The sequence below is a fragment of the Aquila chrysaetos genome, chromosome Z (genome assembly GCF_900496995.4).
Source record: "Aquila chrysaetos chrysaetos chromosome Z, bAquChr1.4, whole genome shotgun sequence".
In the NCBI taxonomy this organism is placed as follows: Eukaryota; Metazoa; Chordata; class Aves; order Accipitriformes; family Accipitridae; genus Aquila; species Aquila chrysaetos.
Genome location: NC_044030.1, coordinates 64435446 through 64453897, shown reverse-complemented (window position 1 = coordinate 64453897; position 18452 = coordinate 64435446). Strand labels below are relative to the sequence as shown.

At 36.5% G+C, this 18452-nt stretch overlaps 1 protein-coding gene across 3 annotated transcripts in view; it reads left to right on the top strand.

Moving 5' to 3' along the window:
• CWC27 (CWC27 spliceosome associated cyclophilin) overlaps positions 1-18452 on the top strand; it is a 119120-nt gene that overhangs the window by 24308 nt on the left and 76360 nt on the right. The gene's annotated exons all lie outside the window — the stretch shown is intronic.

Genomic DNA, 18452 nt, shown 5'->3' with positions numbered 1-18452 from the left:
AATAAAAAAAAAAAAAAAAAAAAACCCAACCACAAACAAACTGTCAAGTGGAACCAAACAGAGATTAAAATCTATCACTAGATATACTATACTGCTACAAAGATTATTGCTTGAGATTGCCTTAACATTTGCAGTCTTTCCTGCTCTTGTTTTTTTTCATACTATGGTACCTTGAGATCTTTGTTACTATGCTGCCTACATTTTGAATTTAATTTTCTTAGAACTTCTGAATTCTTACATATTTACACGTGTTAAGATTAATGCTTGTGTTTTATCCAACAGTGGAAGCTTAATTGTAAATACTTTTATTTTATTCAAAATCATTCATTCTGTACTTCAAAAAAGACATGTTCACTCTGTGATTATATTCCATTTGTATGGGTATTCTTTTAGGACTAGGAACCATCCATAGTTATAAACCAGCAAGCCAGCTTATGTTGTTGAATTTTAACTTCCTTGAAGTGGGCCATTTTGTGCTCCACTGTAAAGTGTGTCCAAACCTATTTTAAACAATTTAGTAGATTAAACTGAGAAATTCCAATTTTATGGAAAAGTAGCAATTTGATCATGTACTGAAATAGAGCAATTGCTAAGTGAGTAGTCACATGAAATTAGAGTTTTTTCTATCTCTACTTTGCTGGATACAGGAGTATATTTGAAGTACATTGTCTTGATTTGAAAGCAGAGTGGGTAATGATGATTATATAACACATGACAAAGTTAGATATCTATCTGTGTAATATGCTGCTATAAAAAGGCAGCTATAGAGTTACAACACTTTTTGTTTGACTTCATTTTGCTGTATATAGCCTGTATTTCAATAGGATGGTAACTAGAGATCTGTAGTGTTTTCTTGTGGCAGGGGGAGAAAGTATTTTATGACCAAAAAACCCCCAACTTTCCTTCTGAATACTAATTTGTTTTTCAGTGCTTCCTTGTATTAAGATATTCTATGCTGTACTTTGCAAAACTACATTAAACATAAAACTTCCACTGAGTAGTCTCTAGCATTCATCACCCTGCCCTCTGAGTTCTGATTTTTAGGGGTAGTGTAATCACCATAACATTTTGGAAATTTTGCTGGGTACTTAGCTAGAGTTTACCATCAGCATTCCCAGAGCTCCATCTGTTAGAGTACTATATGTTGTATATTCAAATATAGTCTAATATATAAAATATTTTAATATATAATATTAGAGTGGAAGCTAGATACTGAGAGGCCACCTATACATTCTTGACCTCATAGCTCTTGTGACTTGCAAGAGACTGAAAAGTGTTATGGGAGAATCCTATATACTGAAATTTTTGCGTATAGAGGTCAAAGAATTTATGTGTTATCTTCTGTAATCTCACCTCCTTTTATGCAGTTTTGTCCCATAATATGCTGACAGAAAGGTCTGAAATTATTGTTTGGAAAACTTCCCAAGGAAGTTATTTTGCTCTTCAAAACTGCCCCACCACTTTTCTCAAGTAGGATGCAGCACCTATTTCATAATCCATAAAATTCTAACCAATATTTCTGGAAAAGTGCAGAAGATCATATGCTGAATTTCAAGGGAGCATGTAAGCAGCAAATCTTTCCTACTAGTCCTGTTTCAGTGCAGAATAGCAAAAAGTTCTCTTAAATCCTAACCTTTGGTGGCTTTTGTTACGCTGAACATACTTAGGACTGTTCTAAATATTCTACTGGTTGTTTTTCAGTAGTTAATAGATTTGGATTTCTATTTCTGCTCTTTCACTCCTAGCTTGAAATGTCATTTGAAAAGCTCTTTGGAGAAGCAGTACTTCTCTGATGGAAAGTACTAGGAATATGAAATCTGCTGATATACATACAGAGCAGTATGGCAGTATTTTAGTCTTCCTGTTTTCCTGTATCTTGATCGACCTGCGTCCAAGCAGAATTTCATTAGGTTAGTCATTTGCTTTAGATACAGTACATCATGAACAGTAGCTGAATGAAACAATTTTGCTTGTTCATCGTATGATTTCTTGAGAAGGTATTAATTCAAGCATGTGAACTTGGCTGCGAAGGTCTGGCAAGGATGTAAGAGAGAATTTCTATATTATGCAGGTAGTAACTACCTAAATATTTTCAGTGTATGTGAGGACAGTGTTCTTTCACTAGAGGAGCACTTTGCGGAATCTGGACAAGACTCAGCCCGAAAAAAGAGGTAAAGATTTTGGAGTATTAGCTGTGAGGGAGAGATTAAGTTATTCCATTAATTATGAATTGACTTTACAGCATAAGAATACAGAAAGCTGCTGCCACACGTCACGATCAACACATTTTCCTGGTTTTACTCTCTAAGTGCTGGTGCTTCTACATACAGTCCTTGCCACAAATACGCCAAACTCAGCTCAAACTGTGAGCTGTGACATGCTTTAAGTGGGGCACTACCTTTGAAGAATTTAGAGATTATGTCAGAAATTAAGTAGACAAAATAATGGTTTATGAAATATTATTATACAGTATAATACCTAGCTGACACTGAAAATGCATTGTACTGGTTCTGATTTACGCGTGCCTCCTGTGGTTTGCAGGTGGAACTCTTTTGAATCCTAAATAATTTTAAGTCTGTGTTACCTGAGAGAACATGTCTGTTGTGCTTTATTGCCACAGCTATGGTAAGCAGATGTGTGTGAGCTGGAGCTCCCTGATAGAAAAGGGAAAACTTTTTTTTTTTCACCTGTGGTGTTGAGAAAAAGCACAGACGCATATTGGTGGGAATTCATTGTCTAGATATCAAAAAACAGTGTGAATGGTGTTGGTGTAAGCAAGAGTGTCTGAAAGAAGGGAAATTGTTTCTGAATCTTTTGTTTTGGTATCGATATCCTAACTTTGTAATGATAGCATACACCGACTCACCCACAGGCCATATAATATCTTACAGTCATACCTACCTACATGTCAGATGTTTGTTTTGATAGGCTTCCACATTAATTTTTGTGTGTTTTGTATGCTTTGAGTGACTTATCATGGCGTATAAATTCAGTATGGATTTGAAACCAAAGTGCTAATTTATAAATTGCCATTTATTCACAGTCATATGGAAATTGCTCACTTCTGCAAATGTTTACATGACTCAATGATTCCAGTGAAACTATTAATGTAAGTAAAGGTTCATAGAAATAAGCCTGAGAACCACTGAAATTCCTTTGGTCTGGAATTTGACAATCATTGTGTGGTATGAAGGGTAAAGGAGAAGGAATATTTTGGCTAAAATGACAGGAAAAGTCCTTCCCCTTGGGGTTAAGTAACTTTTTTTTTTTTTTTTCCCATAAGGCTGTCGCAAGAGATTATCGCCTTCCTTTCCTGTCCCCTTGGCCACTTTTTTGCCATTTTTTCTGCAATTAGAGTGTTATAGTTGCTAATGGAATTCCTTGTAAAATAGATCCCTTATACAATCCCAGTAAATCAAATTTTAAAAAGTCAGCTACAAAGCCAGAGCCAGAAGTAAGCTGTCAAAGATGAGACTTTTAAGCAAGTTTTAGTGCTGTGGAAAGTGTGCGTGACCGTCTGCCCACAGCACACTGCATAAAAGATACAGACATCAATCTTAGGGAGAAATGGAGATGGCATCTTGCTGGGACTAGAACCTTGAATGATACTTTTGTTTTAATCCTTGTATGTTTTATCAACATCATACAATCCTTGTATGTTTTTTGGTTATTAGGATTTTTTTCATCTTCTCAAGTAATAGCATAATACTAATGCTTTTAAAGTACACTTAATTGATATTTTCTTTTGCTTTACATACTTTTCCTCAGTGCATGAGGGATCACTCTATTCTAATTTTCTTTAAGGAAAGCAATAATATTTGATTTAGCTAAGTGTAATGTTCTAAATTTTATCCGTTCTTCTTTAAAACTGTTGATCAGTTATTCTTGACTGATGAGGTTCTCTTTTTAATTAACTCAGAAAATGAAAACAGTTATATTTTCCTCTGGTAAAAATGAATCCTTAAGTTATCCATACGTTTAAGAAGCTAGTGTGTTGCTTTTCGTTTGCATTTTTGTATTTTGTTCAAGAAATTCAATATTTCAGACATTTATAGCTGACATACAGGAAAGAAAGATTACTTCAGAATTGGTTTTAGAAATACTTTATTTTTCTAAATAAGACCATTTACTTAGTGCTAAGGATTGCATGATTCATTTATTCTTTTCAAAATAATGTAGATTTTTCTGTATTCTTTACCTTAATAACATTCATTGTAAAGAAAAAATAATCACAGACATACTCTGTGTAGAGTTAATGATTGGCAGTAACTTAAAAGCAGACTATACTATATTAAACACAAACCCAGATTGTTTGGGCACGAAACTCAGAATCCCAGCACTGAGATTTTTCTTGGCTAAGCATCAAAGAGTGTTAATAGGTATAGTGTTAGCCTGGGACAAAGACAGGATTGTTACTGTGGTATATTTCATCCTGCTGCTACTTGGCAAGAGTCAGTTTATTTTTAGGTGAAGTTTGTGTGTGCATTTGTCTAGTCACCTGGAAAAAAGGATACGTAGATGACCCGTGAAAATGCAGTTAGCATGATGGAAGGTGAGAATGTGTAATCCTTATTATACAGCGAATTGTGTATATTGTGGGTAAGATACCATTTCAAAGGGCTGGAGTGTTCTCAGTTGTTTAGCTAGCTGCACATGTGATTTTTTTTTTTTTTTTTTTTTTTTCGGTACCATAACAAGACGGATTTAACAGTGGTATAACTATGTACTTTTTAATTGCTAAATGTTCATGCTCCATTTCCCTTTCTTTGTTTCAGCGGAGTTGAGTAGCATGGGAAGAGACATTTTGAGGTTTTTGTTTCTATTATAGAACACATTCTTTGTAAATACGAGCAGTACATCTTAAAGTGGTACTGCAGTGAAGGATGACTACAATCTGTTCAATATTTTCTTTATTCATTACATCTGCTGTTTGTCTCTAGACAGTCAATTTGTGGTATAATTCAATATTTTTATTATTTTCCACTCCTTACTACAGAGCCAAATAGGTAATAGGTATTATTAATATAGTGTAGAACAAGTGATGTTGGTTATCAGATTCTGGTTGTGGAATCTTTATAATTAATAATGTTCCATGAATAAAAAAAAGTGAAATTGAATTCTTGCCTAAAAAGTTGTTAAGTTTTTGATGGTTAGTAGTTAATAGGAGTAGTTGGTAGTTTTGTAATAACAAAACAAAATAAATTACAAACTTTGTGAGCTGAGCAGATTTGATCTGGAAATCTTTCAGATGGTAAAGATAACTGCTACTAAATTGATTACTACATTTTTTTTACCTCCAAGATTGTAGCTACTGCACTGTATTAGATAAAAAAACGTATTTCATATTGTTCTCCATCCTGTTTTATAACACTTAACATGCTGGTAATGTTCTGAGTGCAGGGCTTTGCTGGGTTGTCTGCAAGTCCACCTATCATCTTTGCTGTCGAGTGGGATAATAGACTTTCTGTCATATTTTGGGGGAAGAATCTTAACAAATTGTTGCCTTTCTAAGCCCTTTTTCTCTTCAGCCTGAAATATTCAATTTCTAGTCAAAGCATCATCAGCATTAGTGTTATCTTAGTGATGAGCTTAATGTAAATTCCTATCTAAATCAACAGTGGTATTCAAGGTTTCTTTTTAATTCCACTTTGGTTGGCAGGGGAGCTCAGCTGTCTTTCTCTGAAAGCTGTGCAGCGCAGGGCAATTAACTTTTTCTTTTGCATCTTTTATCTTTGTTGTTTAGGGGTTTTTGGTTTGGGTTTTTTTTTTTTCCTGAAAGCACTCTTCCCCTTTCCTGTGTACTTCTTCCACAGGTATATAAGCAACCTTTCCAAAGCAAGCCACTGTACAGGACCTTTTCCAGGAGGACATTTCCTTTACTGCTGTATATGTATAGCAATATCATTTTCTGATTCTTTGCCACTAGCTGACTTTTAATCAACAAATTTTTAGTCCTTTTGCTACTGTTAGGCTTCTACTCTGTTTTTATTCCACTGTCACTTTGTATTAACAGTTGGGCCTATTGAAAATCACTTACGTTCCCATTTCCTTTGTAAATTTTTCATTTTCAGTTTTCTTTGCTAGCTGTTCTTCACAGCAGTTTATATTATTTGGGGGGGCAATTGCTGCCAGCAGTTTGTTATTGAATTAAATTCCACTGCAGAATATTTACTCTGATTAAAAGATTTTTGCATAGTAAAATGGTGGTTATTTCATTTGTAATACATCAGCTTTTAAAAATCACTTTGAAATTTTTAAGTTAAATGTTATTTGTCCTTAAGTGCAATAATAATTTGATTTTCTCTATAAAAATATGTTCAATTTTGGTGAATGTGTTTGTATATAGATAATTTAGCTTCTTAGTTTTATATTTTTCTCATATTTGTTCTGAATGTGGGCATAGAATATTTGGAGAAATTTTGAAGAATTTTTTTTGATGGTACGCTCATGTTTAAATCTGTTTTCTTTGAAAATGGTAAAGGAAATAATTTGAGAGGAACTTCCTTAGCTAATGATGGTGGTTGAGTTTAGTCTGCTTCCTTTATTTTAAGGGGGTGTTTTCACGGTTTTTCACAGATACATTTATATTACAGATTGTTAGCTGCATTGCTGCCTACATACTTCTGGTGGATATTGTATGAATCTTACAGATGTGATTTCAGGAATGCGATTTCAGATTAAATGTTTCTTCATAAAGCTGTTTGTAGCAATCAAATTCAGAATTTCATTGAAGGCATTTATTCTTCTAGCTTAACAGACAGCTTGATATTTATATTTAAAAGCAAAAAAGCAGTGGTGTTTTCTAGAACTGCAGACCAGAATATACTATATTGACCCTCACTTTTCCGAGCAGATGCTTTGTAAAATACGCATTTTTACGCTTAGAAATCTGTTTGCTATGGTTAATATTTCCATGGCGGGGCGGGGAAAGGGTGGAGGGTGGCAGGGAAGGAACAAACCAAACCCTGAGCATTGCACTGTTCTTTTGGTCTTAATCTTTAAAACTGTCAAGTATTCCTGAATGCATCATTGTGGACCGTATTTATACGTTAGCATTCCTGGACTAAGTTCTGCAGTGAACTTTACAAATCCAGTCTTGCAGAAGTCTTTTAGTTGTTCTTTCTGATTTCTCGCATGATAATACTGTTTCCTCACAGTTGTGAATTCCCAGAATGAGAAGGCTATAGTTGTGTTTTAAGTTGAAATTATATAGCAGATTCTATGGAAGTTAAAGTAATGTGTGTGTTCCGTTTCTCCCATAAATGGCCTAATTTTTGTTGTAAATGGTAGTAGTTGCAATTTCAGTCTGTGTTTTATTGATATTTTATTACTGGTTGATGGTTTTCACAAACTTATCATTAAATATTTATGTGCTGCTCTGCAGAATCTCTCAAAGAAATTCAAGTTACTCAATTTAGTTTTGTTTGGGGCTTTTTTTGCATTGGGTTTTTTTGTAAAGGCTGAATATCATTATATGACATGGTGGTTTTTTTGCTTTCCACATGAACAATTTAAACCTTTATATAGGTAACTAAGAAATAGTAATACTATAAATAATATCCTTCAGATTCAGTAATTTTACCATTATTTGTTAAACTTCACAGTTTCAAATTTATTTTGGATATAAATGACAACTCTCTAGTTGCATATTGTCCCAGTTAAGATTACATATACTTAATCATAACTGTCCCAATTAAGATTACACATACTTCACTTAATCAGTGAAGCATTTTACTTGCAAAGCATGTGTAGCTTAACTTTTTTTTTTTATTAGTTGATCAACTGTGTTTTTAACATAGCCATGCAGCCAGCGATGATTTGTATTGGTTTCTGCCTCTTTGTGCTGATCTCTTGAATTTTACATTGAATGCACTATTGTAAATAGTATTAGATCTCAACATACTGCACTGTACGTGGAGTTTATGGTCAAAGAGACGACAAAAATTATTAACCTCCTTTTGAAAACATGCCTATATTGTACTGAAAGGCATCCTTACTGAGAATGTTGATAGGGTAGTAAGTATGACTAACATTCTGCTACAGTCTTGCAAAGTGATATTTTTACATTTAGGAATTACACGCTCATAAACACACTTCAGTGCCCTGTGTGCTTGTGAGTGTAATCTATATTTGTCATAGATATTTATGCAAAATAGTTTCATAATAAAGTATCAACAATTTTAAGATTTGTGTGTGTATATGTGTGTGTGTGAATGTATCTTTACTGCTACATTTTAGTATGGAATTCAGAATTTGTTTTCTTTTCCTCTCCATTTTCTTTCTGTGAGATTACTTGCTTGAAATGAGTGGTAAGTTGGGTAATTTCTTGCAGCTGAAATTTTTGTCTCTTTGAGGATACAGGAGTTTATTTGGGAACAAGGGAGTAAAACATGGCACTTACAAGCTAGATCATCCAACCTTTTGCTGTAAGTGTCATGATTTCTGTAATTAATAGTCTTACTAGTTCACTGAGTCTGAATTCAGTAAAACTGACTAAACATGGTAATAAGTATTACAATAAATTTTAGGAATCATGTTTTGAATAATGAACTTTTGAGATTCATTGCTAGGCAGACTTTTCATTGGTGAAGAGTCAAGAATATGTACAGACTGAAATACTCCCTTTTTGATCAGAATCTTTGCACATAATTAAGGCAAAGCTATGTCAATAAAATTAATTGGTTTTGAGTTTTAGATGTTTTATCAGAAATGTGTTTCCTGAAAATTACCATCACAAGCACTTGCACTGATTATTTCTGCAAAAAGATCTAAGATGTATTAATCAAGATTCTGAATAGAATTTGTGTCAGCAGGAATAAAGAAAACCCAACTTGAGTCCTTATAAGGGTATATCTGCTTCTAAAGAGAAGAAGCTGTTTATCTAATGAAAATGGAAGACATCCAAAAAGCTTGGACGTCAAGAGGATAAGGCAGAAAAGACAGCTATGATCATTTAATCCCATGTTTTACCTAATAGAGCACACAAGATTCTCTTGAATTCTTTTATCTCACTGTTATCTTTTGGTGGGAAAAAATCCCATTTTAATGTAGAGATTTATGTTGAAAGATACCCCACTAAAATTTTCTTTAGTAAGTACCTTTCTTGTTCAATAAATAAAAAAGTTACTTCTTTTCAGTCTGCCTTTTGGCTTATGTTGGAGCCATTAGACCCTTTTTATTCGTCTGCTAGCCTTCTCTTAGCACATTCGTCTTCATTTACAAATTGTAACCAAATCACCCTTGAACTTTGCTTGATAAATTAAGCAGATTGAGCATTAACCTTCCTTTTGTGGCATTTTACTGTTTCTCCAATCTTTGTCATGTGTCAACTTGGTCAGAAATTATGTTTTCTTCCTTCACACAAGGTAGTTTGACAAGTCTCTCTTTTCTTTATGTCTGCAAGTAGTAGAAATAAAGTTTTTTTTTTCATGGTTTTAAGTTACTGGTTCTGTAATTTTTGCTCCAGAACAGTTTATCAATGTCAGGCTTATAGTTATCTTAGTTATATTTTCTCTTTATAAATAGTGATGTAACATTACTGTTTCCCCCACTTCTTTCTCCCTCTACTTCTCTAGAATTTCCCCCTTGTATTCACAACCAGCGTTCCCCATGGCTCAGAAATCTCTCTAAGCATCTTTTAAAAAACACTTGGATGCACACTGAATGGCCCTGTTGCTTTTTTGTACTGCTTAATTTTTAGTAGCTGTTCATTCTATTTTGGAATAACTCAGGAAGACAGAAAAATATATCATCTTCAGACATCATATCTGGCTTTCTCAGAGAATAGAAAGAGCTATTGAATCCTTTTTTTTTTCCACGTTGTTACTCGTTTTCCATTTTTTAGGCTTTAATCCCTAATATTAAAAAAAAATTAGAAATATAGGGTTTTTTCTGTATGTGCTCAAAGATGTATGTCTGTATAACTTTAGCTATGTCTATTGTCAGAAAAAAATGGACAATGGTTATTTAATGATTACTTTCATATTTAAAAGTATTTCTACCTTGTTAAAATAACATCTGAGGCCAAGTTAAGAAAAAAAAAATTTCCTGTTTGGTACCATTTTTTATTCAGGTATTTGGCAGCAAATTACAAATAACCGGTTTCACCCTTTTCTCTGTACAGCTGTTTATTCTTTGTATTTCCCTGGACCTTGAATATAAAATTAAAGATGCAGGTAAAATCAAACTATCAAGGCCAAATATCATATGTTTAGGGCATCTTTTCAAATAAAATTGTTATTAGAAAGTAATGTTTCTTTTGTGTTCTAGTGTGTTAAAAGTTGAAAATAGGTCTCTCTATGAATGAACACCTGACAGAAAACTGATTTGGTGAATTCATGTAGTTTCTTCTTGTTTTGCTGGAGAATACCATGATAAAATGGTCTTTGTCCCAGGCTACATTTACTAATAACTAGACTGGGTATTGCCATCTTCTATAGAGGATGGCATTTTGTAGTGACTACCTTTATTACCAAGAAGGTGTTAAAGGGCTGGACTAATGCTGCAGGATGGCTATCCAATCAGCTTGTTACTCTCGGGTGTATTGGGATATTAGAGCACCTCACCATGAGGGAAGAACTCTGGTAAAACAGATAATACTATTAATTGCAGTGGGAACCGTGGTACAAAATACACAATTTCACGGAGCTGGCTCTAGCCTGTGAGTTTTCATTTGTCTCTTAGCTTCTTTCCCTGTGGTATGTTTTCTAGTTCTCTCACATCCCAGACCTGAGACAATTAGTGGCACTGCCTCTTCCCTTTCCAATAAATTAGGGGAATTGCTTTGAGACATGGGATTGATGGGGGTCATAAAAGCGGGCAGAAGAGAATAACGTAGCATGCTGCCATGCTGCATTATTATTTGCCCATTTCTAGCTAAGGGACATGGCAATGAAAGAAGTATTGCTGCAAGCGTAGGTGTGAAGGTAGTCTGAGTTTTAGTGGATTTGTGCAGTGTTACAGAAATGTGGCTTAACTGTCTGCAAAGAGAACTCAGTTTTAAAGTTGTATAAATAATGTTAATGCAATGTGGAATCCAAGTTAGTAAGTCCTGCCCAGCCTATCAAGTGACATGTGGAGACAGCTTGTATATTCTTGCACATGTTCTTAGAGCAGTGGAGTTGACCATTTTGAACCATATGGTGGTGTGTGGGGTCGGCATGGATTATTGAGTCTGTTTCTGCAGCATCTAGATTGCACCCAACCCAAGTTCTAGAAACTTACTGGATATTTTTGCATAGTGCTCATAACCCTCCAGAATGGGAGGCTTTATTGGAATATACTGCGCCAAAGTGAGATTTATGTATTTACCTGGGGGGGAAAAAAAAAAAAGAACCAACAAAACAGAACCCATGAGAATCCCTCCCAAAATACTGGGGAATATAGTACCAAGGTATGCAAGTGTCTCATTGGGAGCCATCCTTGGTCCAGTATATCTGATGCTGAGTTAGACTGGTAGATTGTGTTGGACCTTAGTTGTTAATAATGAAGATAGCTGTCTTTGCACGAAGTTTGTGTGCTTGGAACGCAAGAGAGTGATGACGGACCTGGCCTGGGAAAGAACCAGTTATTGTTAGAGTTTGTGTCTGGTTTTATGTCTCATTAAAGCAATCTTTGCCCTTTTCAGTCTTCATCTGTCTCTGTAGATGACTGTTACAGGTGAGGCTTGTCAGCCTGCTGTCTTCACACATGCATGTCCTGCTACACGCTTTGTGATCTGCTGCTGGATTCATATGGTTCTTCAGGTCAACAGTGGCTGATGCTGGTTTGGACTAGTAAGTCATGCTATGCTCGCAGCTGACAAAGTGTTGAGTGTCTGTACGATCTTCTGTTGCATCTGTGTGATAAGTAGGGGTGGATTTTGTGGCATGTCTCTTCCTAAGCCTGGACACAAAGAGTACGTATCTGCAGCTTGCTGCTACTGTGGCTTTGAGGGAGATCCCAAAACACCATCTGTCTCTCTTTACTGAACTGATTGTGCCAACCTGTGTTATAACTGAATTGTTCCAAGTTGTTATCCATTGACTGCTATGAGGTCTTATTATTATTATTATTATAAGTAGTTGATGGAACTACATTTTTTAGTATATTCAGTTAGATGTGTGATGACGATGTAGTCTACAATTAACCTGGCGGGTTCATGGTCCAGAAAATCTGGTAACTGCTACCTAGGCATTTTATATGGCAGTATTCTTTCTTTGCGAAAAATAATGGATGAATAAAATAAGTATCAATCTCAAAGAAGTTAGTTTAATATGTACTCATCCATTAGAAAGACATAAGACAGAGGTTAAAACATGAAACAGTAACAATCTGAACGGGCCAATTCGATAGTGGAATACATCCTCGGGTAAGCAGACCTTTAATGCTTTCCTACACATTCAGCCTCAAATTGTAACAGAAAAGACAAACCCGGGAAAAGTGTAATGACTATAGATTATGTGTTAACTAACATTAAGAAAGTACTATTGATAGGATTATAGATTGGTTTAGTTTTGAACTATTTCTAAAAATGGTTTGAACCATCATGAAGAACTGAATTTGAGCAAACACTGTATTCCAAATTGTGATACCAAAATATTTTGTTCATATTCATTGCTTGGCTACATTGCAACTACTTGGTTTCTTGTATCCTTTTTTGAGAGATTTAAACTGACAGGCAGTTCTTATCACCTTTTTCATTAGTTTTCATTTTGACTCATTGTGTACTTAAAAATTTGCGATCCTCTCAGTAAAAGGGTTAATGCACACTGTTTGACAACTTCCCAAGTTGGAGAACAGCAAAGCATACCATAGTCACAGTTGGATAATTTCACAGCAAAATCACTTTTTAATGAGAAGTGTATCAGCAGTACAGACCTTTTGAAGTCCTTATTAAGTTTGGCTGATAAGCAGCCATACTGAGCTCATTGATGGAAAAGCATCATTTGCTGAACAAGCCTCATGCTTAAGACTGGAAGTCACAGTTACGTCATTGCTTGGTTAATTGGCTGCACCTGTCACTTGTTAACAGCTCTAATCCAGCAGTCTCTGAACCACGTGTTGAAAGGTCAGCAGGAGCAGGAAAGAGCCTGGTGCACTGGGATACATTGTTAGATGTAATCTTAGTTTGGCAACCTGTCGTGCTTGTTAAATTCAAATTGTCACTTTGCAGCTTATGACATGAGCTTCTCAGAATGAGAATGTTGCAGATAACTTGAAAGTAAAGTATGTGGTTCTTTTCCTTCAAGGCAATACTTAATTAAGAACACACTTTTTTTACAGAATGTGTTTGTTAATTTGTGGGTTTGTCTTTTGTAATGAAAAATTCTTTACAACTTTGTTCTCCTTGAAGTCAGAGTGTAATTCAAAAACACAAATATAAAATTCATATATAGCCAGGGAAAATATATTTAGGTATCTATATATACACAGACACACACATATGTATTTGTTAGTATTTAGATGAACCTTCCATGTCATAGAGTTTGAGTCCTCAGCGGTCTCAGTTGCTTGTCATTGTGCTGCCTTTTGTCACGTAATCCTATTTGGGGGACTGAATTTTCAGTATAGTTTTTGTGTAATTATTTTGGTGTTTCCTGCTATTTATATACTTAAACTATCTTTTAATTCTAGTATGCTTTTCAGCTAGTTAAATAGTTTGAGTTCTTAGATACATCTGGAAAATACTTACTTTCTACATATATTCATATTGTATATGAATTTTGAAAGTACATCTGAGTACCTTGGGCACTAGAATTTGAGATAACTTGTATGCTTTGCAATTTTTGTATATTTTATAGTGAGCAAGATGCTAAACTTGTTTAGACAATTTGAATAAGCTAATTAGCTTATTCTGCACATAAGTGCAGAATACTGGTGCCTTATCATTCTTTGCTTCAGAGAAGCAATTCTCATAACCGTTAAACGGAAATTAGAAATTTAGAGATGTTCCAGTGTTTAGAATTTCATAACATTTTGTGTTATAAGTATTTTGCTATTTCTTCTATTGTTATTTCAGAAGACTACAAGTACACAGAAGATGTGATAAAACAGGATTTTGGTATTGATGGTTGTTGCTAAGAAATTAAGCGAGTCTAACAAGTGGTATTTGCATTACTTGACTGATTCTCTTGTAACATTCTGTATCAAATAGGAATGTTTTTGCTAAAAATTCTGATACAGAATCATAGAATGGTTTGGGTTGGAAGGTCATCTAGTCCAAACCCCCTGCAATGAGCACAAATATCAGCTAGATCAGGTTGCTGAGAGCCCCGTCCAACCTGACCTTGAGTGTTTCCAGGCATGGGACATCTACCACCTCTTTGGGCAACCTGTTCCAGTGTTTCACCACCCTCACTGTAAAAAATTTCTTCCTCATATCTAATCTGAATCTACCCTCTTTTAGTTTAAAACCATTACCCCTTGTCCTATTGCTACAGGCCCTACTAAACAGTCTGTCCCCATCCTTCTTATAAGACCCCTTTAAGTACTGGAAGGCTGCTCTAAGTTCTCCCTGGAGCCTTCTCTTCTCCAGGCTGAACAACCCCAACTCTCAGCCTTTCCTCACAGGAGAGGTGTTCCATCCCTCTGATCATTTTTGTGGCCCTCCTCTGGACCCGCTCCAGCACGTCCATGTCCTTCCTGTACTGAGGACTCCAGAGCTGGACGCAGCACTCCAGGTGGGGTCTTACCAAAGTGGAGTAGAGGGGCAGAATCACCTCCCTCAACCTGCTGGTCACCCTTCTTTTGATGCAGCCCAGGATATGGTTGGCTTTTTGGGCTGCAAGTGCACATTGCCAGCTCATGTCCAGTTTTTCATCCACCAGTACCCGCAAGTCCTTCTCAGCAGGGCTGCTCTCAATCCCTTCATCCCCGAGCCTGTACTGGTGCTGGGGGTTGCCCTGACCCAGGTGCAGGACCTTGCATTTGGCCTTGTTGAACCTCCTGAGGTTCACATGGGCCCATTTCTCAAGCTTGTCCAGGTCCCTCTAGATGGCATCCCGTCCCTCAGGCGTGTCAACCACACCACTCAGCTTGGTGTCACGTGCAAACTTGCTGAGGGTGTGCACTCGATCCCACTGTCTATGGCATTGATGAAGACATCACCCACTGAACAGTCTATCCATCAAATCCTTTTCTCTCCAATTTAGAGAGAAGGATGTTGTGGGGGACCTTGTCAAAGGCCTTACAGAAGTCCAGATGGATGACATCTGTAGTTCTTCCCTTGTCCCCTGATGTAGTCACTCCATCATAGAAGGCCACTAGGTTGATCAGGCAAGACTTGTCCTTGGTGAAGCCATGCTGGCTGTCTCAAATCACCTCCCTGTCCTCCATGTGGCTCAAGATAGCTTCTAGGAGGATCTGTTCCATGATCTTCCCAGGCACAGGTGAGGCTGACAGGTTGGTAATTCCCAGGGCCCTCCTTTCTACCCTTTTTAAAAATGGGTGCAATGTTTCCCTTTTTCCAGTCTCTGGGGACTTCACCTGACTGCCATGACTTTTCAAGTATCATGGAGAGTGTCTTGGTAACTACATCAGCCAACTCCCTCAGGGCTCTAGGATGCATCTCATCAGGTCCCACAGACTTATGTATGTGCAGTTTCCTCTTACAGTGGGATGGACTTTGCTCCACCAGTCCCTGTCTTGTGGTCCATCCACTCAAGAGGTGTCCAAAGAGAGGCTGCCGGTGAAAACCGCAGCAAAATAGTTGTTGAGTACCTCAGGCTTCTCCTCGTCCATTGTTACCACTTTGCCAGTCATGTTCATCAAGGGGGTACACTTTCTTTGACCTTCATTTTCTGGCTGACATACCTGTAGCAGCCCTTATTATTATTATTCTTTGCATGCCTTGCCATGTTTGGCTCCAGCCACGCCTTGGCTGTCCTGACCCCATCCCTACACAACTGGGCAACATCCTTATACTCTTCCCAGGATACCTGTCCCTGCTTCCACTGCCTGTGGAGTTCCTTCATGCCCTTTAGTTTGACCAGCAGGTCTCGAGTTATCCATGCTGGTCTCATGCCTTCCTTTCCTGATTTCTTACACCTGGGGATTGAGAGCTCTCACACTCTATGGAAAGCGTCCTTTAAGATCTGCCAGCTCTGTTCTGTTCCCTTGTCCCTGAGGTGAGTTTCCCAGGAGTCCTATTGACTAACTCCTTGAACAGCTGGAAGTTTGCTTTCCTAAAATTCAGGTCTTAACTTTACTCTTCACCTGTCCCCTATCCCTCAGGACTGCAAACTCCACCAGTGCATGATCACTGCAGCCCAGGCTGCCTCCAGTCTTGATGTCACCGATTAGTTCACTTGCACTGGTGACCAACAGGTCCAGTAATGCGTCCCCTCTGGTAGGGCTGTCTATTACTTGGCTTAAGAAGTTATCCTTGATACATTCCAGGAGTCTCCTGGACTGCCTACAGCATAATAGTGTAATATACATTAATAGGTGTGGGATGTTATGTCCACATAGTAAGTCCAGTGACTCCTGTTTAGATTCTCATTCCCTTTTTTCTTCTGTTTTTTACTATATTGCTTAATACCTTCAGTTGGTGTGGTTCAGAATTCACAGAAATTTTTGAAACTACAGCATGTGACAACACTTATACTTTAATATAGATGGCCTACAGTAGATCATTATTATTATATTTAATTAATGTATATAAGTTGAATCAGAGTGGTCTTCAAATATTGTGCTTTGGTTATGTCCCTTAAAAATTTAATACAGTGCTGTTAGGCCACTAATTAAAATGCCTTGCCTAGATGAACAGGTGAATCTGTAATTTCTTTTTAGAGGATACGACATGATTTGTCCTTTCTATGGGCCCTTTGCAGAACCTGAATTTTTTTCCTTAAGGTTTTTGGTAGGAATCTAAGTGGGTTTTGTTCAAATTTGTGAAGCTTTATGGAACAGGACTAGCTGCCACATTCTGTCACTGTAAATAATATTAAAACTATAGCCTGATCTGACCAAAATGGTCCCCGTTTTCTTTTAATATATGTAGGTGGTCCAAATGAAGATGCTTCAGGCAAAAATGTCACCTCTCTGTCTTGCCTGTGAAGTTGAAATGACTTCATTTTCTCATAAAACAAGAGAGGAGGGAATGAGAAGGGATGGAAATAGGCAAGGAAGGGAAGAGTCAGAAGAATATGGTAGACAAAACCAGGAAGATTGAAGACATGAAAAGAATATGAGGACTAGGTCAGCAAGGAGTACATGAGAATGGCAGGATTAGACTGTGGTGGGTAGGGGCTTCTGAGAGAATAAGTAAGCAACTTCAAGTGACTGGCAGGATAAAGTGAGAAAGCATAGATAATGGGAGACTGACTAAAGGCAGGATGAGTTTATTCTCATTCTCTTTCTCACATGCACAGTTCTGAGATGAGTCTCATGGCCCCATGGGACACAGGAATCATGTTTCTTCATAGAAGGGTATAAGTTGGTAGGGTTTTCATGATGGAATTAACATTTGAATATTAATTGTGAGATCATAACATCTAATTTGGAAATGGTTGTTTATATGTGGAATGGAGAATATTTCTGAATGCATGTATATGAGATACTATCCTAGTACCAGTGTTTGTGATTCATTATTTCTGAAAAAATTCAGCAAGAAATAGCAGTGACTTTAAATATAGCATGTCATTGTTACAGAAATGGCATTATGGTAATATTCTCTTTGGAAGTATATGCATACTGTAATTCACTGTACATGGAATACATGATAGTGAATCAATCATTTATTGCTGCTTTTGTTGTGGTAGAAGATAGGGTCCATGCTAATTTTTATGGTATCTTTGCCCTCTTTAAGATAGCATTCTCACACAAGTAAGTTATGTGATTGTTACAGTGACTAGAACACAAAATGGGAAAAAAAATACTTTTCTTGTGAATTGAGGTCAGCAGTTGCATAATGGGGAAAAGAGGATGGACTTAATATGTTCGGCATAGTCTGACCTGCAATTTTTTTTTTTCCATTTTTAATGCATATTATCTGTGAAACACTCAAACTGACAGCTTCTTCAAGACTTACTTAGGAATATTAATTACAATTTACTTTGGAGTATTCTGATGATTTATTTTATAATGAAGATGTGATCCAGGTTTCAGATTGTTTCATAGGTGCTTTATGTACTCATTTTGTTTCTTACAATTCAACATTCAGCAATTTACTGTTCATTCGCCTTAGCCTAAGACAAATAGTTACTAAACTATTTCTTAGGTATGTTTAGGTTGCTGGCTATTTTGATTACAAGATATGGTATCTGAAACTAGCCATTTTGTTAAGTTGCCCAAAGAAAAACAGACTAAGATTTAAAATAAACAAATCACTTCAGTGCTCTGAAATGCGAGGTTGTATATCAGGGTTATAATATGTTTGAAGTTAAAGTAACCTTTCTTTGACAAAGTATGTTTTTCTCATTTGCAAAAGTAACTGCTTAAATGAAAAGTAAATCTTTGGCTATTTAACATAG